At 42.2% G+C, this 26,562-nt stretch overlaps 1 protein-coding gene across 2 annotated transcripts in view; it reads right to left on the reverse strand.

Moving 5' to 3' along the window:
* Positions 1-26,562, reverse strand: part of EIF4G3 (eukaryotic translation initiation factor 4 gamma 3) — a 336,540-nt gene that overhangs the window by 231,218 nt on the left and 78,760 nt on the right. For both annotated transcript variants that reach the window (XM_040988037.1, XM_040988036.1), the window contains exon 3: positions 14,336-14,411. The gene's annotated coding sequence lies outside the window, so the exon portion shown is untranslated. The remainder of the gene's footprint in view (positions 1-14,335; positions 14,412-26,562) is intronic.

The raw sequence follows: 26,562 nt of genomic DNA on the forward strand, positions 1-26,562 counted from the left end.
GCATATTAGAAGGAAGCAGAAAGTAACCAATACACTCCCAAAAGAGAGACTGGGATCCCAACTATGTCATTAAAGAATGGGACATGGGCCCGGCGCCATAGCTTAGTGGCTAAAGTCCGTGCCTCGCATGTGCCGGGATACCATATGGGCACCAATTCTAATCCTGGCAGCCCCGCTTCCCATCCAGCTCCCTGCTTGTGGCCTGAGAAAGCAGTCAGGGATGGCCCAAAGCCTTGGGTTCCTGCACCTGCATGGGAGATCCAGATGAGTTCCTGGCTCCTGGCTCCTGGCTTCGGACTGGCTCAGCTCCAGCTGTTGGCTAGTTGGGGAGTGAACCATCGGACAAAAGATCTTCCTCTCTGTGTCTCCCAAGTGGTCACAACAACTGGAGCTATGCCAATCCGAAGCCAGGATCCTGGAGTTTCATCTGTGTCTGCCATGTGGGTACAAGAAACCAAGAATTTGGGTCCTTGACTGTTTTCCCAGGTCACAAGCAGGGAGCAGGATGGAAAGCAGGGCTTCTGGGATTAGAACCGGCACCTGTATGGGATCCCGGAGCATTCAAGGCAAGATTTTAGCTGCTAGGCCACCATGCCAGGTCCCTGGGCCTGATTAATGCCAACTTTGTGTTAACTATACTACGGTGTTAGTACAGTTGCTTTTTTTAAAAAAGATTATTGGAAAGTCATAGAAATACAGAGAGGAGAGACGGGGAAGATTCTGTCTGTTGATTCACTTCCCAAGTGGCTGCAATAGCCCAAGCTGAGTTGATCCAAGGCCAGGAGCCAGGAGCTTCTTCCAGAGTCTCCCACACAGGTGCTGGGTCCCAAGGTTTTGGGCCATCCTCCACTGCATTCCCAGGCCACTAGCAGGGAGCTGGATGGGAAATGGAACTGCTGGGGTATGAACCAGTGGCCACATGGGATCCCGGTGGAGCATTCAAGGCAAAAACTTTAGTCTCTAGGATACTGTCCCAGACCCCAGCATAGCTGCTTTTTTAAAAATCTTTTTAAAAGATATGCAAGAATAGTGGAGGACACTGCCCCAGCCACAGCCTCCCCGCCTTCCCCGCAAGTAAACGCTGCTCCTGGGTAGTGAGAGCACTGAAGATTGCCTGGGAAGGAGATCTGGCAGCATGTTGGAGCGGGGGCTACTGAGAGTGTATTTCCCAGGTGAGGAGTGACTTCTGGGGGCTTCCACAGACTGGACCACTATACTCACAGCTGGGCTGAGCTAAGTAGTATCACATGCCAGCGCACACACAAGCTCAGTCTGGGCGGGGCGGCATGCCTGACTGAACTAGGCTGCAGTATGCACCTGTGTCAGTCACAGCAGAAATTGGACCATGTCAGGCTGGGCTGCAGTACCTGCCACTATACAAAAGATCAGAAGCTGTGTGCAGCCTGATACAGGAACTTGGGGAACTAGACTGCTAGGTCGGAGCTCCCATTGGTAAGTGGGAGAGCCACAGCTGGAGTAGGCAAGGCAAGGCTGGGTTGATCACACATTGCAATACATATGGGCTAGGTCTGGGGACGGGCTGGGTTGGGTCAAACCAAAACACACTTTGGCATGTGCGAGAGCCAGGATGAAGTGCAGGTCAGGCCAGGTTGGACCACACATCCATTAGTTCACATGAGGCCAGGGTTGGGGGCAGGCCAGGCTAGGCTAGCCTGCTATACCAGCCAATGCCTGCTGGGAATGGGGGTGGGTTGGGCTGAGCCAGACTGCAACACTTGCTGCTAAATGCTGAGACTGCAGGCGGGACAACCCAGACTGGGCTGCAGCACCCACTGACATGCACAAGACCCAGGCTGGGAGCAGGCCTGTTACTGTAACTGCAGAGGCTCCCTGCTTGGTTGTTGCTTCCACTTATGAGCATGAGAGCTAGGAGTAGGAGTGGGCCAATCTGGGCAAGGTTACTGCACAAGTCAGCTGGCATATGGGCTGGGTCTAGGGGTGGGCCAGACTGGGTTAGGCTGCAATACCACTGGATCTCCAACTGGTAGGAGCACAGGTAGGAGGGCTGGGGGTGGGCCAAGCTGGACAAAGCAACAGCACCCACCAACATATGTGTGGGCCAGGGCTGGGGCGAACTGGACTGAGTCAAACCATAGTACTCATATGTACAAGAGCCAGATGGGATGCAGGATGAGCAGGGCTAGGCTGCAACAAAGGCCATCATACACACAATCTGGGGGTAGAGGAGGGCCTGGTGAGGGTTACTGGGGCTCTAGTCAAATATGCTGTGTCACCCACTGATATGCCTGAAGATAAGACCTGTAGTGGGCTGTGCTGGGTTAGGCCACAGCACCTGTCAGTTCATATGAGAGATGAGGCTGGGGATGGAAATGATCAGGCAGCTGCATCCACCAGTACACGTGCCGACTGGTGTGGGTGACAGACCAAACTTGACCCTGCACTGGCTGGCACACACGAGGGTGAAGTCTGAGGTCACCTCAGCCTGTTACCTCAGGTGAGGTTTCTTGGGTCACTTCCCACCCCACTGGATTGCCGGATTCAAACTGGCCACAGGGAGAATCACAAGATGTAGGGTCCAAGTTTGCAGTGCTTGTGTTGGGACCAGACCTCCCCAGTTGCTGACACCTGAGTGGACAGCATGCCTAGACGCATAGGAGAGCCAGCTCATCTAGGCCAGTAGAGGATGTGGAGTGCCTCATCAGAGGATGTAAAGTTGCACAGTTTGGACAACTCGCTTGGCCAACCCTTTCAGCAAGTGTCTGAGTCTGTGACCACATTAAAGTGAACCTGATCAGCCAATAAACTGACCCTGGTGCAACAAAGCTGACATCCCAGAACTATCAAAACCACTCAAGTCCCACCCACAGAATACTCTTCCCAACATCGGGATCTCTAAGGCACCAGCAAATGATCATCCCTCTTCCTCAGGTGCTGAAATTTGACAGCAAGGAATGGCCCTCTTTCATTCTCCCCAGATGAACAGAGGAGAAACAAATAAACAAATAAATACACAAACAAACTAAAACATTTGTCCCACCCACCTTCCTCCATACCTGATCCATGCCTTAATCACAGGGATGCACCTCAACTATATAAACAATATTAACAATAAAATAAAAGCTATGTTTTAAAAAGATGCCTCTGGGCCCGGCGGCAGCGTGGCCTAGCAGCTAAAGTCCTCGTCTTGAATGCGCTGGGATACCATATGGGCGCCAGTTCTAATCCCGGCAGCTCCACTTCCCATCCAGCTCCCTGCTTGAGGCCTGGAAAGCAGTCGAGGACGGCCCAAGGCTTTGGGACCCTGCACCCGTGTGGGATACCCAGAAGAATTTCCTGGATCCTGGCTTCGGATTGGCATAGCATCAGCCGTTGCGCTCACTTGGGGAGTGAATCATCGATGGAAGATCTTTCTCACTGTCTCTCCTCCTCTCTGTATATCTGCCTTTCCAATAAATAAATAAATCTTTAAAAAGATGCCTGACAAAACAATAATACTTCACAAATCACTATTGAGGAACAACAACACTCAGCTAGGGATGAAACCAAGGACCCTGCTCCAGGCCCGGGGCCTACCACAGACAGCCTACTTAGTAGCACAAACTTCTGTTTACAGTATCCTGATACGGTGGAAGCTCAGCCAGATGAGAAAAGTCTAATTTATAGCCACATGTGCTGAACACCTACACACAAATGCAAATTATGAGCTTTAAGGTCACATCCCCATCCAACACCCTTAAGCTTTAGAGATTAAAACTCCAAACCAGGAAGAGCCCAAGCACATTTTCTGTCTCTTGGCCCATTCCTTGGAATGTGTTTTAACGAACTCTGCTTAATTATACCTACTTTTGTCTTTCTGAACATAATCAGCAAAAAGAGAATCATGGCCGACCAGCCAAGACTGGTAACAAATTAAATCTTCAATAAAGTGTCAAAGAATTATAGACAATAGGTGTAATGAATTTTTAACTATTAGTTAATGATAAGAGATATAAATATAGAAAATTCACTTTAGCTTAGTTTAGTACCCAAGGTACATAACAGATCTTAAAAAATCCTATATGATCCAGAATTTTCCTGACATTTCCTTAGAAGATTCCCCAGAGAGTAATTGCAACCACAACTACCATCTGTAAAACCTGGCATTTGGAAAGCATTTGAAGCTGTTTTCCAAATGTTACTTTTCCCTTTAACTCAAGGAGAAGGAAATCATTTATCAGAATAAAGTGACAATAATCTACAGCTATATTAGCACCTGGTCAATACAGCTAAAATTGCATTATTCCTACAAAAAAAGCTTTAGACGAAATTATTTAAAATGAATCAACATATCAATGGCTAAAAATTATAAAAAATGTTAACAAATACGTAAAACATGAGGTTGATACTATCCATCTTCTATTACTTAATTTTCTAAGTTTTCTGCCTTATATACTTACTAGTCTATTTAAGTCTACTTTTTAATATAGTTAGACTTACAATAGTTTGCAAGCTATTAATATTATCTTATTAAATACTAGAAATGTGAACCCAGCATGGTAGCCTACTGATTGAATCCTTGTCCTGCATGTGCCAGGATTCCATATGGGTACTGATTTGCATCCTGGCTGTTTCACTTTGCTTCCATCTCCCTGCCTGTGGCCTGGGAAAGCAGAAGACGATGACCTTTTTGGGACCCTGCACCCACGTGGGAGACCCAGAAGTTCCTGGCTCCTGGCTTCTGTTGAGCTCAGCTCCGGCCGTTGTGGCCACCTGGGGAATGAACCAGCGAATAGAAGCTCTCTTATCTCTCTTCTCTCTGGAAATCTGACTTTCCAATAAAAATTTAAAATGTATGGGCCAGCACTGTGGCAAAGTAGGCTAAGCTTTCATCTGCCACACCTGCATTCCATATGGCACTGGTGTGAGTTTCAGCTGTTCCACTTGCAATCCAGCTCCCTGCTTGTAGCCTGGGAAAGTAGCAAAGGATGGTCCACACAGCAGATCCAGAGGAGGCTCATAGCTCCTGACTTCTGACTAGCTCAGGAGCCATTTGGGGTGTGAACCACTGGATGGATCTATCTCCCTCTGTGTCTCCCTCTCAAGTAAAAACAAATAATATTTTTTAAAATATTGTTTTAATGTGGTGCTAGTGTTGTGCCATAACAGAGTTACAGCTGCTCCTTGCAACACCAGTATTCTACATTGGAAGCTTTGCTTCCGTTCCAGCTTCCTGCTAATGGGCTTGTGGAAGCAGGGGAAGATAATTTAAGTACTTGAGCCCCTGCCACTTACCTGGGAGACAAGGTGGACGTCTGGGCTTCCGGTGCTAGCCTAGCCCTGGACTAGCCCCAGCCACCATGGCCACCGGGAGAGTGAACCAGGGGGTGGCGGATAGTGCACTTGCTCACTTTCTTTGAACTAGTTTTCTCTCTCTCTCTCCATCCGTCTCTGTTGCTGTCTTCCAAATAAATATTTTTAAAAATTAAAAAGTAAACATTTTATTTAACACTGCATTAAATGTACTCAGATAATTTCATAGTGTCAATAAAATAGAGAAAACCGAAGTGGTTCAAATCCTATACATATATTTTAACTCTTTAATGTTGCTTCTGGACTCTTAACCAAATGAAATTATTTGAAACATAGAAAAATACAAACATACATAGATGTGTGAATATGTATTTTATATATACCTGTTATTAAAATAACAAACACTAGAGATAAAAAAATGACAAATACTAGAGATAGAATCTTTAAGCCAAAAACCAGTCTATAAATTTAGACTATATATATTATGGCTCACTTCCTTGAAAAACTACTTAAATTGTTCAAATTATGATTATGAATGCTGTAATAGCCATGCATACTATATAATGTCACACTTAAAAACAAAACTCTGGGAGAGAGCATTTGACCTAGTGGCTAAGAAGCTCACTGGGATGCACAACTCCGCTATCAGAGTGCCTGGGTTCGAATCCTAACTCCACCCCTGATCATCAGTCTACAGGAAGGAGACAACAGTCGAACAGTTACATACTGGAGGCCAACCCACATGGAAGACCTGTACTGGGGCACTAACTCCCAGCTGCAGGCAGGATTAAGTCAGCTGATATTTCTGTCTTCCAAAAATAATAAACTGTTGGGAGTTAATTCTTCAAAACTACCAAAATCAATGCAATCACTATGATTTAAATCACATTCAGTAAAAAATCAAACCCTACTGTGAGGTGTGGGAGGCAGTCCGCTGGAAAATACAACTGCAACACTGATGGATTATTTTATTTTACATTTTCTTTCAGGAACAAAAAACTGAGATAGCAGAAACATATGTAACTCTCAAAATTATTATACCTTGATTCTTTTTATATCAAGATTAGAAAAGTATACATAAATCCATAATGATAGCAAGTAGCTAAATGACGGAAGAAGATAAAAAGGAAGCAATTCAAAAGGCAGAAGGAGAGCTTGGGAGAAGACAGATGTGCTAAGGTTTTCTGCTATGGGAAAGACTTCAAGTTCATGACAATAGTATTAAAAAATAACATGATACCATAAAGTACCCAAGTATAACAAGTTAATACAAAATTTTAAAGACAAAGTGAAGTAGGCACTGTGGTGTAGTGGGTTTTCCCGATCTGCCACTGAGGTGCTCACATCCAATATCAGAGGGGGAGTTTAAGTCCCAGCTGTTCACTCCATTTCTGAACCAGATTTCTGAAATAATGGATGATGGATGGTTCAAGTACTTGAGACCCTACCACCCACATGAGATCCAGATAAAGTTTCTGTCTAAAGCCTGGCCCTGCCCCATCTACTGCAGGAATTTAGGAAGAAAACCAACAGATGGAAGATACTGTGTGTGTGTGTGTGTGTGTGTGTGTGTGTGTGTGTGTGTGTGTGTGTGTGTGTGTGTGTGTGTGTGTGTGTGTGTCTGTGTGATAGAGTCAGACTGTTTCTCAAATAGTCTTACCGTAATCTTTTGAAAAATTCTTATGCATGCCCTTTACTCATTTCATAACTATATTTCCGGTTTTGTTGCTACTGAATTTCTTGAGCTTCTTATATATTTTGGATATTAATCCTTTACTAAATATACAGTTTGCAAATATTTTCTCCTAGCCTGGCACATTAGCCTCATGGCTAAAATCCTTGCTTGCACACACTGGGATATCATATGGGTGCCGGTCTATGTCCCAGCTTCTCCACTTCCCATTCAGTTCCCTGTTTGTGGCCTGGGAGGGCAGTGGCAGACAGCCCAAAGCCTTGAGACCCTGCAGCACACGCATGGGAAGACCTGGAAGAAGTTGCTGCCTCCTGGCTTTGGATTGGCTCAGCTCTGGCCGTTGCAGCTGCTTGAGGAGTGAACCAGCAGATGGAACATCTTTCTCTCTGTAATTCCTTCTCTCTGTGTGTAAAAAAATAGATAGTTTCTCCCATTCTATCAGTTGCCTCTTTGCTGTTTCCCTTGCTGTGCTAGCTTGATACAATACTATTTGTTGATTCTTGCTTTTATTAGCTGAGCTATTGGGTCTTTTCCAAGAAGTCTGTGCCAATGCCACTGACATGTACTGTTTCCCCTGTTATCATTTAGTAAATGTAATCATTTAAAGGTATTAGGTCTTATATTTTACATTCCTAATACACTGTAAGTTTATTTTATTATTCTTATTATTATTACTACTATTATTTTATTGGAAAGACAGATCAGATTTACAGAACAGAGAGGAAAGATCTTGCATCCACTGGTTTACTCCTCAAATGGCTGCAACAGCCAGAGCTGAGCCAATTTGAAGCCAGGAGCAAGGAGCTTTTTCTAAGTCTCCCACATGAATACAGAATCCCAAGACCTTCGCCCATTCGCAACTGCTTTCCTAGGCCACAAAGAGGGGGCTGGATGGGAAGTGGAGCAGCCAGGACAGGTAACAGTGCTCATATGAGCTCCTGACACATGCAAGGCAAAGATAAGGATTTAGCCCTTGAGCCATCACACTAGCCCTATAAGCTTATTTTTATATAAGGTAAGATAAGTTACATATTTCTGCAGGCAGAGATCCAATTTTCCCGACTCCATTTATTAAAGAGACCATTATTTCTCTACAGAGTGACTAGCTTCTTTGACAAACACCTCTGGTTGCAGATGCACATATTAATTCCCAGGAATTATGTTCTCTCTCAGTGGTTAACATGTCTATTCTAACCAGTACCTAGCTGTTCTGATAACTTTTCCATAATATGCTTTAAAATCAGGTATTGTGATGCTTCCAGCTTTATTTTTACTGCTTAGGATTATGTTAGCTATTTGGGGTCTCATGATTCTGTATGAATTTTAAGGTCATTTTTCCAGATATAAGAACATCCTTGATACTTTAATTATGAGGAAGCTGAATCTACAAATTGTTTTGGGTTGTATGAACATTTTTAACGATATTCATCCACTCATAGATGAACATAAAAGATTTTCCCCTTTTTTTGGTGTTATCTATTTCTTTCCATAATTTTTGGAATTTTCACTGTAAAGATCTTTTACATCCTTGCTTCAATTTAGCCCAATGTCTTTAAATGTTTTGTAGCTGTTGTGAATGTGACTGAACTTACAAATCCTTTTTCAGTCATAGCACTGTCTGTGTAATACAAAAGTTACTGACTTGTGAATGTTGATTTTATATCAAACTTTGACAAACGTTGTATGACCTTCAAGAATATCTCAGCAGAAGCTTTGGTTCTCAATGTATGCAATCATATCATCTACACATGGAAATAAGTTGGCTCTCACCTTTCCCTTTTATAACCTCTATGATTTCTTTTTGTCTACTAACTGTAACTGAGATTTATAGATCTATATTGAATAGAAATGATGACAGTGGGTTGATTTTCTAGTTAGATTACACAAAGCTACAGAAACAAAAAATACTTTATAAAGCATAAATGTGTTAAAAATAATCATGATACCTTATAGTACTAAACAGTAATTTATTTCTTAAACAGCAAGTTAAATAACCAAAATTTTCAAAAGAAAGGGCCTGGCACAGTAGCCTAGCAGCTAAATCTTCGCCTGGCATGTGCCAGCATCCCACTGGGGCACCAGTTTATATCCCAGCTACTCTACTTCCCATCTAGCTCCCTGCTTATGGCCTGGGAAAGCAGTCAAGAACAGCTCAAAGCCGTGGAACTCTGCACCCACATGCAAGACATGAAAGAAGCTCCAAAGTCCTGATTCTTGGCTTCAGATTGACTTAGCTCCACTGTTGTGGCCACTTGGGGAGTGGACCAGCAGATGAAAGATCTTTCTCTCTGTATATCCCACTCTCTGTAAATCTGACTTCCAATAAAACAAATATATCTTAAAAGTTGTTTCTCAAAAGATATTAATAAGAAACATTACCACCTCCAAAACAGACTGCTGATTCTTTTAACAGTGTCATTATTAAATGTATTAGTCTAACTGGTAATAAAATTAAATTCCTTTAAGCAAAATATATTCTAAATAATTGTAAAATGGGGCATGGTGAGGTAGCCTTACAGCTAAAGTCTTCGCCTTGCACACACTTGGATCCTGTATACATGCCAGCTCATGTCCCAGCTGCCCAATCCCCATCCAGCTCCTTGCTTGTGGCCTGGGAGGGCAGTCGAGGATGGCCCAAAGCCTTGGCATCCTACACCTGCATGAGATACCAGGAAGAAGTTCCTGGCTCCTGGCTTCAGATCAGCTTAGCTCCAGCCACTGCAGCAACATGGGGAATGAATCATCGGACAGAAGATCTTCCTCTCTGTCTCTCCTCCTCTCTGTATATCTGATTTTCCAATAAAAAATAAATAAAAATTTTAAAAATTGTAAAATTCCATAGATTGTATCACAGAGACACACAAACCTAAGTTATCTATATACTTAACTCGAGCATCTTTAATTTTGACATTTCTCCTCTATAATATATGCTGTTCTTACTCAAGTTTAGAAAAATATTTTGTTAGGGCCCAGAGCAACAGCTCAAATCCTCCCCCTTTAAGCCTGGGATCCCATGCGGGCATCCCAGCTATTATGGCCATTTGGGGAGTGAGCCAACAGATAGCAGATCTCTCTCTTTCTCTCTCTCTTTTTCTCTCCTTCCCTCTCTGAAATCTGTTTTTCAAATAAAAATAAACCTTTAAGAAAAAAAGTAAAATATTTCCTTGATTCCTTTCATATTTCTATGATTAATCACCCTACTGTTACTTATGGCTAATGATAAATCATGACATAACCTGCCCTCTGGTCTCCAATCAATGTTCCAAAGAGAAATTTGTCTTAACAAAATTTTAAAAAAGGAATTGTAAAAGTGGAGTCCAGCTTGTAATGTTTCTTCGATTATTAGCAGATAACCTATCTAAAATGTCTGATACACGCGCCTCTGTAAATGGCATAATAAAGTAAAACCTTCATGAAAGAATTCTTAGACTGGCCAAAAGTCTCACTGCCTTTCAAAGAATTTCACTAAAGTGGCATATTGCCACGATATGCCCAGGCAGAAGGAGGTGAACCAAAGATGAGCTTTATTTTATGACATTAAAAAATATGGTAATGAACCTAGACATTAGAGGAATAGAGATGAATAAAAAATTCCAGAGCTGAGGCAAAGGAGAAATAAGGAGTTGAAAGCAGCTCCTCGAGCACTTTCCTGCCAAATTAAGCCAAGAACACATGCCAAATGGCCAAAGTTAAACAGAAACTTAACTAGGGATAGAAACAGCTTATTAAAAGCAGAGAACAACGTACTCAAGACCATTTATACTACTTAGAATTCTTTGTCCTCTCAGAACAGGTACAGCATTTACATATACTTCATGAATTAATCAAAAACTACACATGTGATAGTAATTTTCTATAGTAAAGATCAAATTGATCTAACAACAAATAAATTTAAAAACACAGAATTAAAGAGGCTGCAAAAGTAAATAGCTCATATGTAGCTGATGTGCAACACGTATAAACCTGAACAACACGTATGAACCAGCAGTAGTTTCACACAAATCAGGGAAAATAATCCTACACCTGACCTGAAGGTTACTTTTTAACATCTTCAAAAACTTGTCTCCACCTTATCTCCTAAATTCAGGTTACAAATTGTAACACATTTGTTATACACCCCTGGCCACTATATAAACAACATGCCCTGATACGGGGCGCAGGCATCCCAAATGATGACTTAAATCACTGCACCAAAAAACCATCCCTAAAGTTTCTTTAAAGCAGCCAGTATATCCATAATAAATAATGGGGCTCAAGTATTAGAAAAATAGGCTTGTGGTAGGAAGATGTGGAGGAAGGAGGGAAGGCCCAGTGGCACAACAGGCTTATCTTCAGCCTACAAGTGCATGCTCCAGCAGCTCCACTTCCCATCCAGCTCCCTGCTGTGGCCTGCGAATGTAGCACAGGATGCCTCAAGTCCTCAGGCCCCTGCAATCCCCATGGGAGACCTGGAGGAGGCTCCTGTCTCCTGCCTTCAGATCAGCTCAGCTCCAGCCACCGCAGCCATTTGAGTAGTGAACCTGTGAGTGGAAGATCTTTGTTTCTTTCCTCTCTGCCTTTCCTATAAAAATAAAATAAAAAAAAAAAAGAAGATAGGCTTGGGGTCAGTACTGAGAAGCAGCACATTAAGCCACTGCCTGTGGTATCCGTGGACATTATTTCATGTCACACGCGTGCGGAGCAGAGCACAGCCATGGCCATTCCTGGGACCTGCTAACAGCTGCATGTCCCCAGAGTGAACGCCACCTGTCCCTCTATTAGTTTTATTGTCTTCTGGACTGGCCCTGTCCCATCGAGGCCACCTTCTCAGTCCTCCAGCACTTTGTCCTGTTGTCCACCTGAGACTAGACTCTATAGCTGATATTACTTTATATGTCAAATGCAGCTTCCTGACAATGGCCTAGAAAAAGCAACGGAAAATGGGGCCGTGCACCTACATGGGAGATCCAGAGGAAACTCCAGACTCCTGGCTTTGGCTTGTCACAGCCCAAACTATTGCTGTCAGTCGGGGAGTGGACCAGTAGATGAAGGATCTCTTTCTTCTACTGTCTCTCCCTTTCTCTCTAATTCTTTTTTAAATAAAGTAATAAGGTTTAACTCAGAACATGCTCTAAATTCCCCTAGCTTTACTGACACGAATCTAAAATTTGCTTTGAACTTTATTACATGTAAACTTATAATCAATCATTTAATATAAAAATTAAGTTTCCTCTCAACTGAACTTGAACTATGGTTATGCAACAAGGTGGAGGAATCCACCATGGGGGGAAGGGTATGGGAGGGGTGGGGGGAATCCCCAGCGCCTATAAAACTGTACTACATAATACAATGTAAGCAACAATAAAAAAAAAAAAAATTAAGTTTCCTCTTAAAACAAGTGTTTATTATTCTAGTCGAATTTTTATACAGTAATGTGAGTGATTTAAAGAGCTTAAAATGTTTAAGTTAGTAAAACTTCAAAGACTCAAGATACAACATCCAAAAAGAAAATAATATTCTCAGTCACCAAAAAGACAATGTCTAGCAGGGACAGGCCGCTTCAAGTTGGGCTGCAAAACTCATCAGAGCATAAGATAACTGGAGACAGTGGTGGATTCTGTATGGCTTTTTTGGGGTTGATGACAGGCACAGCCACAGAACTCACACTCACGGGACCACAGCTGGGAGCAGACTGGGGAGCTAAGCCAAGCTGCAACACCTGCTGGTACACACAAAGACCAGGACTGTGAGTGAACCATGCCAGGCTAGACCACAAAATCCACTGGCACCCACATCTGAGGCACAGAATGGGTTTAGTAAGGGAACTTTTGGGAAGTTCCTGTTAGGCCATAGCTCCTGTTGGTGAGCACTAGAGCCAGTGCTGGGGGGCAGGCGAGCCAAGGCTGGGCAATAGCACCTAATATGCTCAGGGTAGGCTGGAGTAGGCCAGTCTAAAGCACACACTGGCATGCATGAGAACCACAACGGGGCACAGGGCAGGACTACAACATCTGCCAGTTTACTTAAGTGCTGGATTGGTAGCAGGCCAAGCTAGGCTAGGCCGTTGTATCTGCCAGCAGGAACTGGGACTGGAGGTGGTCTGGGCTAAGCCAGACTGCAACACCAGTTGGCAATTGCTTAGACTGAGGGGAATACGCACCAGGCTCAAAGAGGACCCCATAGGAGAACTTCGGGGACTCCCCTGCTAGGCTACTGCTTCCACCACTGAATCTAAGAGCTGGAACTGGTTGTATGCCAGGCCAGGAAGGGCTACAGCACATGTCAATATGTGTATGGGCTGTGTAAGGGACAGGCTTGGCTGGGCTAGGCTGCAGCATTCACTGCAAGTGATGGGACTAGGGTAGATCACATTAGCCTGGATTAGAGCACCCTCTAGCAAGCACAACATCCAGGGCCGGAGCAATCCTGGAAGGGGACCTATAAGTCACAGTTCCAGGGCTGGGGATCTCACCCCAGGCCTTCAACTTATCCCACCCCACCTGCCACAGATTCAAGAAGAAGAAAAAGAAGTACTAAAACACTTGTATCACCTACCTTCCTCCATACCTCAATTCTCCCTACCCTAATCATAGGCCTACTTGGGCACAAATCCACTCAACTATGTAAACAATGTTAAAAACAAAATAAAATAGGGCCCAGCATGGTGGCCTAGTGGCTAAAGTCCTCCCTCGCCTTGCAATGCACCAGGATCACCTACGGGCCCCAGTTCTAATCCCAGCTGCTCTAGTTCCCTTCTACCTCCCTGCTTATGGCCTGGGAAGGCAGTCAAGGATGGCCCAAGGTCTTAGCACCCTGCACCTGAGTGGGAGAACCAGAAGAGTTTCCAGGCTCCTGGCTGGATCAGCTCAGCTCTGGCCATTGTGGGAGTGAACCAGAGGACAGATCTTTTTGTATCTCCTTTTCTCTGTGTATCTCCCTTTCCAATGAAAACAAATAAATCTTTAAATATATATATATACACATTTTAATTTGGTTTCTGCCACCTATGGGGAGACCTTGACTAAGTCCCCAGCTCCTAATTTTAAGCATGTTCAAACACCCATAGCTTTTGGTTATAGTGGGTATCTGGAAAGTAAACCAGCAGACAGGGACGTCTCTCAAGCTTCTAAAAATGCTCCTTCAATTTGTTGGGAGAACGAAAAGGCAACAGTTGCAAACAATAACATCTGAACACAATGTTTGTTTCCCCTTCACTTCTTAGATCAATAGGAAAAAATGTCTATTATAATATATACACCTAATTCTATTTCTGATCTACTGAATTTTTTTAACAAAAAACCTAATGTGACTTATGTAAACACTGTGTATAATACTAAGGGTTTAAATGGAAATGCAGAAACACAATATGACAAGTATCCTTAAGACACTCACCGTGCTGTAGACTGCTGAGACTGTGGGAGTGAAGATTCGATCCTCGAGGGGCTGCTGCACAGGACCTCTGGGAATTCTGCAAGATTGAGTTAAGGATGACCCAAAAATGGATTGTTATAGCAGTAACAGAAAACTGACCCCATAAAACACTGTCAATGATCCAAACACTTGCAGCAAGTGTATTGTACACTTTGCCCAAAAAAAAAAAAAAAAAAAAAGGAAAACAGAAGTTTTTCATATTTTAATATCATTAAATCAACCTCTCTAAAAGTGATTCCCATTGCAGGGGAGAGGTAGAAGCAGGGTGATGAAAAGTATTTCATGGAATCTCAAAGTCTAAGCAGTATACTCAGAAGACAAACCTAAACCACCCAGAGGAAATTGCTGACAAAGGCCTAGGCTGTCCACTATCAACACAGGAGTAGCAAATATAATTGTTTCCTTGTTTATTTTAGCTACTACTTCCCTATATTTATCCACCAGCACCTCATTTTTACAGAGGCTACCCAGCGTAACTTAATTTAAAATATTTCAGCATTATCAGCAGGACACTGTCTTAAGTGACAAAATTTTCCTTCTACTCAGCTTTGAAACTAAAAGATATAAATTCTTCTATCTGATAGTGGTTATTTAGAAACTCAAAGCACTCGTGTACTCATGACCTAATATCCACAACCAGAAGCACCAGGGGTTGGTGCCATGGTACAGTCCACTTAAACCTCTGCTTGCAGGTGCCAACATCTCACATGGGCACCAGTTCATGCCGCCGCTGTTCCACTTCTGATTCAGCTCTCTGCTTATGGTCTGGAAAAGCAAGGGAGGATGGTTCAAGTCCATGGGCCCCTGTACCCAAAGAGAGACCCAGAAGAAGCTCCTGGTTCCTGGCTTTGTAACTGCTCAGCTCCAACCACTGCAGTCATTTAGGGAATGAAATCAGAAGATGGAATACTTCTGTTTCTCCTCTCTGTAACTCTGGGCTTCAAAATGAAACATTTTTAAAGTATTAAAATAAAAAGCTTGACACCAGCAGTTGAATAGCAATCATTTCTGCATAACTATACTTTTCTTTAGAGGAGTCATGTATTTATTTGAAAGGCAGAGGGACAGAGAAAGAGAGAGAGAGTTCCTGCATCCACTGCTTCATTCTCCCAAACAGCCATAAAGATCAGGACTGGCCAGGCTGAAACCTGGAGCTCCATCCTGGTTCCCATGTGGGCAGCAGGGGTCCAAGCACTTAGATCATCTTCTGCTACTTTCCCAGGCACATGAGCAGGGAGCTAGATCCAAAGCAGAACAGCCAGACACAAACCAGCTCTCCAATATGGAATGCCATCGTCATAAGCAGCAGCTTAACCCGGGTGCTGCACTACAACAAAGATCCCACATAAGCTGTATTTGTGTATAATGGATAATAAGCAGCTCATATGATTCAAATGCACTTTTGACAAATGACCATAAACATAGAAAACCCAAAATGAGAGAATCCTTCCTTTAATATAAAAGATGTTTAATACTTCTCAAATCATGTCCCTTCTAATTCAAGGACACTGATGGAATACAAAGCAAGAACTGCACATCATATGTTTCGAAGAGTGACCATAAGTTGCCAAAGTATGAAAGAATGATTAGAACTTATTTATATCTAAGTAGCCATAAATTACTGATGTGAAAAAGGCAAATGAAACAAAATCCCTTCCTCAGTCATTAAAATTGGTAACAATGACCCATTCTGTGGCTAAGTCTTTCAAATTAGCAAGCTCAGTATCACCACCATCCCCTCTAAGGAGCTCATTTTAAAAACTGCACTGAGAAAAGATAACAGCAAAACCTTTCATCAAGGAGTTGTCTCATCTAAACTACACACAGGCAGGTTTCAAACACAAATACAAAAACCTGCCAGGTTTTCAGACAAAAATCCTTAACACCAGCAGTTTGTCAATTCTTCCAGAACTAAGATTAAACCTTAATTGAAGCTAGACCTTTTTTTGCATTTCAGTTCTGCCTTGTAGCCACGTGACTGTTGCAAAAATACATTTATTCTTCCAATGTGACAATGCTGCTGCTTTTCCCACAGCACTCTCACAATGAGATTAAACTCGCAAGTGAGCTTCCAGTACTATTCCTAACAAGCTGAGCCACTGCAATTAACTTTCCAAAGGGACTATGAGGACTCTTCATTTTACTCACTGGCAAAATTATTATAATCAGGGGCACAGGTTGCAGAAAAGTGGGTTGAGCCACACCTCGGAATGCACACATTCCATAGTGGAAGCGCCTGGGTGGCTGATGATAGACAGGAATAGGGCTCAAGTACTTGGGTCCCTAACACTTGGATGGGAGCCCCAGCTGCTTGTGTGCATTTGGAAGTGAACCAGCAGCAGAAAAATCTCTTTCTCTGAACCCACCCTGTCCACATCACTAAACCTTTCAAATAAATTTTGTTTCAATAAATTGTTGGGGTGTTAACAATTGCAAGAAGATGAAATCAGTCAATTTCAAATCTTTCTTTTATTAAATAGTTGTGGGGCCCAACAAGACAGCCTAGTGGCTAAATCCTCACCTTGCAGGCACTGAGATCCCATATGGGCACCAATTTCTGTCCTGGCCACTCCACTCCCCATCCCCTAATCCTGCTTATGGTCTGGGAAAGCAGGAGAGGATGGCTCAAAGCCCTGGGATCCTGCACTCATGTGGGAGACCTGAAAGAAGCTCATGGCTCCTGCCTTCGGATCGGCTCAGCTTCGGCTATTGCAGCCCCTTGGCCAGTGAATCAGCAGATCAAGATTTTTCTAACTTTCCTTCTCTCTGTAAAATTTACCTTTCCAAGAAAAAGTAATAAAATCTTTGCAATAAACAGATAGATAGATAGTTGAGGTATTTAATCAAATTCAAATCCCACAATGGAACTGAGTTTTCTCGCACTGTTAATACAATGGTAACTTTACATCCTCAGCAGGATTAAGTAACAGCCTATTAAATACATTAATATCTCAATTGCAAAAGACATGAACATCCAAATCTCTGCACATCTTTCCCGAAATAATTTAAGTTTATAATATGAAGGAACTTTCCAAACTCTTTAGATTTCATACTTTCAGTTTTACCTGCTTTCCCATTCTCTAGAAATTCCCATTTCCGTATTAATTACTAGATCCTATTATATTAATTTAGAAATAAAAACATTTAGGGCCTGGCATGATAGCTTAGTGGTTAAAGTCTTCAACTTGCATCTGCAAGGATCCCATATGGGTGCTGGTTTGTATCCCAACTGCTCCACTTTCCATCCAGCTCCCTGCTTGTGGCCTGGGAAAGCAGTCAAGGACAACCCACATAGGAGATCCAGAAGAAGCTCCTGGCTCCTGGTTTTGGATCAGCTCAGCTCTGGCCTTTGTGGCCACTTGGGGAGTGAACCAGCAGACAGAAGACCTTTCTTCTCTGTTTCTCTTTTTCTGTAAATCTGATCCAATAAATTTTTTTTTAATTTATAAAAAAAAAATCTGAAAGCCATAATTACAGAAAAGGGAGACACACACACACACACACACACACACACACACACACACACACACACACACACACACACACACACACCTTCCATCCAATGGTTCATTCCCCAAATGGCCGCAACATCTGGGGCTGGGCCAGGCCAAAGTCAGGAACCCAGAACGTCTTGTGTGTTCCTCATGTGGGGACATGGACCCAAGTACTTGGGCGAGCCTACAATGCTTTCCCAGGCCATAAGCAGAGAGCTGGACTGAAAGTGTAGCAGCCAGGACTCAAACTGGCATCTGTATGGGATGCTGGCACTGCAAATGGTGCTTTACTTGCTATGCAGTAGCACCAACCCCGTCATGTCAGATTTTTGGCAAACCCAGAAACATCAGCCTCAAAGTGTTTCACCAAGAAAACATTTAGTTCTCATTTTCTACTAACTAGAACACAATTCAAAACACAGCAGCAAACTGATTTATAGTTAGTTATATATTAAGTCTGCCCAAAAACACACTGTCTGTATAGGTATTTTAATAACAGTAAGAGAGCATGTTTGGCCCAACAGTTAAGGTGTCCTTTGGATCACACACATTCTTAAATGGAGAATCTGGCTAGGTTCAAGATTCAGCTCAGCTCTACCTTCAACATCTTGCTCATACATAGCCTGGGATGCTGCAGATGATGACGCCAGTACTAGGATTCCTGCTACGCAAATGGGGACCGGGATGAAGCTCCTGTTTTCAGCCTGACCCAGCCCTGCCCTTGCAGCTGCTTGGGAAGTGAATCAGTGGATGGAAGATCTATTTCTCCCTCCCTCTCTCTCTCTCTAACTTTGCCTTTCAAATAGATTTTTTTTTTTAAATGCATGCTATGGTCATGTTAGAGTAAAGTGGAAGACACAATTTAGTATTATAACTATACTTTTTTTTTAACCTGACGACTTGGCTTGCTAAGTAGAGTTCTTTATAATAAACTATCCTACATGTATTTTCTCTCATCTAAATTTACTAATTCATATTTTATCCATTCTGTACATGAGTCATCAATCATGTGCATATAAACAAACACCTCACATTTGTATCTACTTAACTTTATCACACTAACAATGATACATTCCATCTTGAAGTTTAATCATTCACTTAATATTTACTGTCTTAGTTTCCCAGTAGTATTTGTAAGGTTGAAAATCTTAATTTAAATCACCAAGGAAAAAGTACTAAGTTATGACTAAAGAAAAACCATTGATACACCAGTATGCACTCTTCCAATTCATATCGTTGTGATCAAAACCAATTTAACTAACTGATCAAACAGTCACAGGTTTACCTACACTGAATCATTCACTACACTGCTCAAAAAGGGGTCCTCAATGTTTTCACATTTTGCTGAAATAAAATCATGCTGTCTGTGCATACAGGGAGCTATCATGAGGCATATTCCAAAATTCACATAATAATCGGATAAAAAAATTACTATATCTCAGAAACTGGCCATCTACTAAACTTACAATTTATAAATTTAAAACTTTAGTCATAAATTATAACATGAACAGAAATGAAAAACCTAAGATGATTTAGGATATATGTAAACTAAGTGCAACTAACAGGGTAAATGAGTTTTCAATCTAAGAATTCACCTGGAAGATGCTACTTGTTTATGTACCTTAAATTGCTGGAAGAAGAAAGCACCAAAAGGAAAATGGTTTTAATATAAGACACATCACGCAGGAAATAAGGAATAAGCCTATGAAAATCCTCTCCTCCCTCCCTCTCATTCTTTCATCGTCTCTCTCATTACAACTATGAACTCCAGACAAAAAAGGCAACAGAAGGCCAACATGCTGGCTCAATTAACTAATCCTCCCCCCGCAAGAGCTGACATTGCATAGGGACGCTGATGCTCCACCTCCCTCCCATACAGCTTCCTGCTTGTGGCCGGCCTGAAAAAGCAGTAGAGGATGGCCTGCATCCCTGCATGCACATGGGAGTCCTGGAAAAGGCTCCTGGCTCCTGGTTAGAATCAGCTCAGCTTCAGCCATTGCAGCCTTTTAGGGAGTGAACCAGTGAATGAGAGATCTTTCTTTCCTCTCTGTAAATATGCCTTTCCAAGGGAAAAAAAAAAACAAAGGCAACATAACTGGGGGCTCAAAAAATATACAGGTGAATAGCAAAAAGAAGTAAATTGGTGGGCCCGGCACGGTGGTGCAGTGGTGAAGGTCCTCGCCTTGCACACCCGGGATCCCATATGGGTGCCGGTTCTAATCCCGGCGGCCCCACTTCCCTTCCAGCTCCCTGCTTTGGGACCCTGCACCCACGTGTGGGAGACCCTGGCTTCGGATTGGCATAGCATCGGCCATTGCACTCACTTGGGCAGTGAATCATCGGATGGAAGATCTTCCTCTCTGTCTCTCCTTTCTGCATATCCGCCTTTCCAATAAAAAACAGTAATAAAAATAAATCTTTAAAAAAAAAAAGTAAATTGGTGAATGTCAAAAAAGCAGAGTCTATCTCATTTTTTTCTGTGCTTTTTTTTTTTTTTTAAATTTATGGCTCTTCTCTACATGCTTTGCCTTGAAGATTGGCTCTGGTTTCGCAACTATGTAAAAGAGTAGCAATACACGCAACTTTAATTCCCACAGAAATCCCTTCTGTTTGGCATAACATAGAAAAAAAAGGGGGGCCGGTGCTAATCAAACAGCATTGGGAGAACTCCAAAAGAAGAAAACTAAAAAGTAAATTCATACAAGTCCCAGGTTCATCCTCAAACTGTTCACAAAATGGACAGAGGCAAAGCAACACAGCAAAAGCTTTTAAAATGAAATAAGATCAGAATCATCTTACATAGAAGCAGACATAAAAGTTAGCTTTGAATCTAATCAAGTTTATTGTTCTCTTAAGATTATTCATTCTTTCAAGTAAACTAATTAAATTTTAAAAATTTAAACCACGTAGGACTATATTCAGAGTCAGAATCTATAATATAGTGGTGTTGGCGTGCTATACCTAGTTTTTGGGTTTTTAATTTTTTACTTCAACATTGTCAACATAGTTGAGAGGGATGCACACCCTTACGGACCTCTGATAAAGACAGGGAGGATCAAGTATGGAGGAAGGTGGATGGAACAAAAGCTTCAATTTTTTTTCTCCTGTATGTCCACAAAGGAGAAGGAAGAGGGAGCTGCTCTCCTCTGTCAAGCTGTATCAGTACCTGGGGATGGCGGGCGGTCACTGGATGACACCTTAGATACCCTGACATAGGGAAGAGTGTTCAAAGGGTGTTCAACTTGAGTGGTTTTGATAGTTCTGAGAAGTTGCTCGTTTCACTGCTCTAGGGTTGAGAAAATCTTTCCAAGATCTACTGGTGGACTAAGTCCACCTTAGGTCAGCCACAGACCCAGGAACATGCTTCAAAGCTCAGCCAGAACTGTCCAACCTGTTCTGCTTTCCATCCTCTGACCAGGCACTAGACACACTCTGCTGGCCTAGATGAGCTGGCTGTCATGCCCTCCATGTGCAACTGGGCATGCTGTCCCCTCCACAGACATCAGCAAATGAGAAGGCATAGTCCCACTACATGAGATGATCCAGTCCAAAGGTCAGAGCACACACTGTGATTTTCCCTGTGGCTCGAGTTTGTGTGCTACAGCGTCAACCCTCAGTCACATTCTGTATCACCATGCTTTCTGACTGAAGCAATGACTTAAACCCAGCTGCCCCACATCTGATTCAACTCCTATGCATGAAAAAGCAGGTAAGTCTGTGCAACTACTTAGGCCCATATCACCCACATGAAAAATTCTAGATAGAACACGTGGCTCTTGGTTTCAGCTTGAACTACTACTGGGTATTATGCTCATTCAGGGAGTGAACCATTCAAAACTACTTGGCATAAAAAACTAGACAAACATAACCAGTTATCAAGAACTTCTAGTTCATAGACAAGTAACAGTCGGCTTTAAAAAACATTCTCTAAAAGGCACAGAATCTATGAAGCAGAATATTTACAATGTCTAGGACACAGTCCAAAATTATTCAGTATATGAAAAAATAGAAGAATGTGACCAATTTTTAAAAAATATTTATTTATTTTTATTGGCAGATATAGAGAGGAGGAGGAGAGACAGAGAGATCTACCATCCACTGGTTTACTCACCAAGTAGCCGCAACAACCAGACTTAAGCCAACCTGAAGCTAGGAGCCAGGAACTTCCACCGGGTCTCCTACATGGGTGCTGCAGGGTCCCGAGGCTTTGGGCTATCCTCCACTGCCCTCCTACACCACAAACAGGAAGCTGGATGGGAAGTAGAGCAGCCAGGACATGAACTGGCACCCATATGAGATCCCGGTGCATGCAAGGCAAGGACTTTAACCACTATACTGCTGCATTGGACACATGACCAATTCTTAAGGAGAAAAAAAAAAAATACAATAAATGCCAATCCTGAAGTGACTCAGACCATAAACCTGCTATGGTAACTATGCCTCATGAAAGGTAAATATTTTGAGATGAACAGAAATCCTCAGCACATAAACACAAACTATTTAAAAAAAAAAAAAAAGAAAGAAAGAAAAGAAACAAATTATAAGACCTGAAAAACACAAGGTTTCCAAAGGAATTCAGAGGATGAAAAAAAATCAGAAAATTATATCAGGACCAAAGCAGTGGCATAGAAAACTAATCCCCAACCTACAGTATTCAATATGGGAGCTATGTGTGTCCTGGTTTGCTCCATTCTGATCCAGCTCTTTGCTTATGACTTGGGAAGAGCAGCAGAGGATGGTCCAAGTTTTTGGGACCCTGTACTAACATAGGAGACCAAGAGGAAGTTCCTGGCTCCTGGTTTAGATTGGCTAGTTACCCACTGCAGTCATTTGAGGAATGAACCAACATATGAAAGGTATCTCTCTCCCTCAATCTGTCTCCCTCCCTCCCTATTTCTCTCGCTCTCTCTCTCCTTTACTCTATAAATCTACCTTTCAAATAAAAACAAACAAATCTTACAAAAACAGGTCAACAGGAACAATGGAAAATAAAAATTCTTAAAAATCAAATCTGGGGCCTGGTGCAACAGAGTAACAGCTAAAGTCCTCGCCTTCAAAGCGCCATGATCCCATATGGATGCCAGTTCTAATTCTAGCAGCCTCACTTCCTGTTCAGCTCCCTGCTTGTGGCCTGGGGAAGCAGTCAAGGATGACCCAAAGCCAACAGGTGATGGTTTCAGTATTTGGTTCCCTACCACTGAGAAGACCGAGACTGAGTTACTACTCCCAGCCCCAAGCTGTTTTAGGCACTTCTCTCTCTTTGCCTTTCAAATAAAATAAATTAAAAAAAAAAAAAAAGATTCAGGGTCTTCTAAAAAAGAAAAGTTTTACAAAAGATACATAAGCACAGAGTTGCCCATGGTCCAATAAAACTATTTACAAAATTGGGCACCCAGTCAGCCATCCACAGGCTGCCAAACATGACACTGTCTACTGAAAAAAATTTTCATACAAAACCATCAACTTCACATTACAAATGGCATGGTTATATAGCACACCAAATGCCATAACTTTTTTGTTTTGAAACACTAATTAAATTCACCTACTATACACACAGAGGGTCATGCTATGTTAACAGTCTGATGCTAGAGATGCTTGTACTCATTACTGAACTGTGGTATTATTTAAAACAGGCAGTGTGTGTGCATGGCTTAAGTTCATAGTAGGTTTTTTTTATAATTAAAGCAACTTGATTTACAAATGATCACATCAAAAGATTAATTCAGTAATGACAGTAAGTACTGCAGTGATTTTATCCCATAGTAATAATTTTTCAATGGAAAGAAAGGATGGAAGGAAGAAAAGGTATCAGGAGAAAAAAGTCAACACACTAATTCAGACTTAAAGAAACAATAACAAACAAATTCCAATTCAATTCTTTTGAAACTACCTTCTCTAACACTGAAAATTACTATGAGTACTCAATTAGCCCATACTATGTTTTTCATTCTAACAAATTTACTGTCCTAACAGGAAAATACTTAGATGGATTTGTAAAAATCGGCATTTACCAAAAAAGGCACCAATCACTCCATGGTGCAAGACCCTACTAATGTGCCTTAGTGTTTTTATCACAGCCATCATTTTGATGTGTTCACTTCCTATAGCAACAGACTAATATGCAGCAGTCTAGCGTGCCCAAGTCCTTATGGCCAGTTAGATTCTGGCCCTGTGTTGCTTTCTTTTTTGTTCATTTGAACTTGCATTTGCACAGGACACTAAAGCATTCCTGCCTATTGGCTTACTCTTCAAACATCCACAATGGCCAGGGCAGAGTCAAGACTACAAGCCAAGAATACAACCCAGGTCTACTATGTCGGCAAAGAAACCCAATTACTGGGGCCAGCGATGTGGCTTAGCAACTTAAACCACTATTTGCCACAACAGCATTCCACATATGTGCTGGTTCCAGTTTAGTTCCCATTTAATGTGCGTGAGCAAGCCACGGAGTAAGGCACAAGTACTGAGCTCTTGCACCCCACAGCAGGCCTGGACGAAGCTCCTAACTCCTGACTCTTGGCTTTGCGTTGGCCCAGTCCCAGCTACTGTAGTCATTTGGGCAGTGAACACCCAGATGGAGATCTCTGTCTCCCCATCTCTGATTCTTTCAAGTAAACAAAAATCACTCTAAAAATACAAATCCAATTGGCCAAGTCATCTCTGCTGCCTCCAAGGACCTGCATCAGCAGGAAATGAAGTCAGAAGTCTGAACTGGGCATCAAATCCAAGCATTCAGATAAAGCATGCAAGGATCTAAATCACGAAATGGCTGCTCCTTGTTTTGCCTTTTGCTCACCTTCCCTGCCCCCTTTCACACTGATCTTACTATCAGCTACCCAGTTTCCCACATCCAATGTTACAGGGAGGCAACTGGAAAAAGAAAAAAAAAAAAAAGGAAAAACCCTGGTGAGGGTGGGGGAATCCGGGATGGGTGAGCAGGCAAGATAAACCTCTTGCTGCTCCATACATGTCACTTAATTTTCATAAATCCTATCTTAATAAGGTTTTAGAAAAGTTACATGAATTTCAAAGGAAAGAGTATGATTAATTCATTTTATCTAAAGGAGGTGTAAACGGGGAATTTAAGCACATGCTTACAGGATTAAAAAAGCAGCAGAGAACAGAATGAAGATGTAAGATTCATCTCCCCTTTTATTGAAATGACCAAGTTCCGGCTTTTCTAGCTAGCAGCAGCTTCTCCAAAGGAATTCCCTCCATGCCCCAATGATTTTGGAGTCAGGTTAGTCTTGGGTTCCATTTCTAGCTTTAGTTTTTATTAAATTATGTAGTCATTCCTGACCTCTAAGCATCAGGTTCCTCCTTTACAAAACAGCAAGAGCAAAACACCTGTGAATTACTGAGAATTAATACTAACAATACGTGAAATACTACGTACCTGGTATTTCATATTCAAATCCCTGTTAATCTCCTCCTTTTGGTTCATAAAATAGAAGCAATATAAGACAATCATGGCCAAGGAAGCACAAATACTAAAAAAAAAAACTGCTTGAAAGCAGACAAAATCATTTTCATTCATCCATTCTCAATAAATACTTTGATTATGGTGAAATTATATTAGATAGAAAAAATTGCGATGCTTGTAACATACTTCTAGGTTTAAACAGGACCACAACTCAATAAACAAACCATAAAAAACAGTGAAAATGTTATGAAGAAAATGTTTGAAATGATGTGTTCTAAATAAGGTAAAAGTGAAGACCCAGTTCCACAGCTTAATTGACTAATCCTCTACCTATAAGCGCTGTTATCCAGTATGGGAACTGGTTCATGGCCCAGCTACTCTACTTCCCAACCACCTCCCCGCCTCTGGCCTGGGAATGCAGTGGAAGATGGGCGAAAGCCTAAGGGCCTTGTACCCACAGGGGAGACCCAGAAGAAGCTCCTGGCTCCTGGTTAGAATCAGCTCAGCTACAGCTGTTGCAGTCACATGGGGAGTAAACTGGCAAATGAAACAAATTTAAAAGAAAATAGGTAAAAAGGTAATATCTACATTTAGATCTAAATGGTACAAATAAACTAACTCTAAGCAGACATAAAACACTACAGGGAAGAATCATCAAGTGCAAAGGTATGTTGGCGGTGGGAGCCAGGGTTGAGAAGTGCAAGAGGGTAATGCGTTCAAGGAGCCCAAGACAGGCCAGAGGGAAGGGAACTATGCAGACAACAGCAATCACTGAGGTTGGAAGTGTGACATCATTTGGAGGTTTATAGGATGTGTTAAGCAGTAAACATTCTAAGATTGGCAGACAAAGATGGAAGGTTGAAATAAAGAGAACACATGATACTAATAGTACCTTTAAGGATAATTCTATTTTATGAAGAATAAATTAGAAAATGTTAGAAAACAAAAGGACTAGTTCAGTGATGACAGCCATTGTATAAGCAAAATGTGATGCTCACAGGCAAAAATCTGAGATTAACCAAAAAATGAAGACACGGAGCCAAGTTTAGTAAAAATATGGTTTTAAAAAACAAGAGTTGGGGGCCCATTGCAGTACCTAGGGGCTAGGGCTTTGCATGCACCAGGATCCCTTTTGGACACCGTTCTAATCCTGGCTGCTCCACTTCCCATCCAGCTCCCTGCACGTGGCCTAGGAGGGCAGTGAAGGACAGCCCAAAAGCCTGGGACTCTGCATCTGTGAGGGAGATCTGGCAGAAGCTCCTGGCTCCTGG

The sequence above is a fragment of the Ochotona curzoniae genome, unplaced genomic scaffold (genome assembly GCF_017591425.1).
Source record: "Ochotona curzoniae isolate NIBS_2020 unplaced genomic scaffold, NIBS_Ocur_1.0 contig_4792, whole genome shotgun sequence".
NCBI lineage: Eukaryota > Metazoa > Chordata > Mammalia > Lagomorpha > Ochotonidae > Ochotona > Ochotona curzoniae.